General features: G+C 42.9%; 1 non-coding gene across 1 annotated transcript; it reads right to left on the bottom strand.

The window, feature by feature from the left end:
• Positions 1-230: 230 nt before the first annotated feature.
• On the bottom strand, positions 231-304 carry TRNAN-GUU. The gene has a single exon. It is a non-coding gene; the product is annotated as a tRNA-Asn (tRNA).
• Between the last annotated feature and the right edge of the window lie 445 nt (positions 305-749).

Raw genomic sequence — 749 nt, 5'->3', positions numbered from 1 at the left:
TTTTTAAGGCGGTCAGCGTAGGGCATCTGCTTTAGGCCTGTGATTCTTTTAGTGAGGTATTTCTGTGGCCTTTCCAGTTTCTTTTAGCAACCTGTTTTCAAGTTGGTAGGTGGCCATGAGGCCTCTGGCAGGTAGCCCAACCCAGTTTCCTCAGTGCCCCAAAGTACGGTCTGGAAAAGCAGCTTATTAACAGGTCAGAACCTGAGGTCTCTTGCAGTAGCAAGAAGCAGCGTCCCTGGGTGGGCTTGAACCACCAACCTTTCGGTTAACAGCCGAACATGCTAACCGATTGCACCACAGAGACATCAGGGAATCAGATATGGGCTGTACGGGCTGGTGAGCAACTGTGTTGTTGCAAACAATAGATATTGAAATACATTGTATGGTCAATTTTTTAATTTAAATTAAATTAAATTGTTTTATTTTATTTTATCACAATTGAATCTCTGAGATTTGTGCAAATTGTGAAAATTATCCATGGTAAGCAAGCAGATATGGACAGTGGGGGGCATGAAAGTAAGTGCATGCTTGTGTAAAACAGAACCTGAAATGCACCGTGTGGACATTATTTCATTTTTTATAATATTGCAGTCAAACATCTGAAATGTTGACAGATTACTTTGGCAGAGAATCAGATATGGTGTGTGTGTGTGTGTGTGTGTGTGTGTGTGTGTGTGTGTGTGTGTGTGCGCGTGTGTGTGTGTGTGTGTGTGTGTGTGTGTGTGTGTGTGTGTGTGTGTGTGTGTTTG

Source organism: Protopterus annectens, chromosome 1.part0 (assembly GCF_019279795.1).
Source record: "Protopterus annectens isolate FY-2018-M chromosome 1.part0, PAN1.0, whole genome shotgun sequence".
Lineage (NCBI taxonomy): Eukaryota > Metazoa > Chordata > Ceratodontiformes > Protopteridae > Protopterus > Protopterus annectens.
The sequence above is the reverse complement of the archived record's forward strand: the minus strand, read 5'-3'. Positions and strand labels throughout refer to the sequence as shown.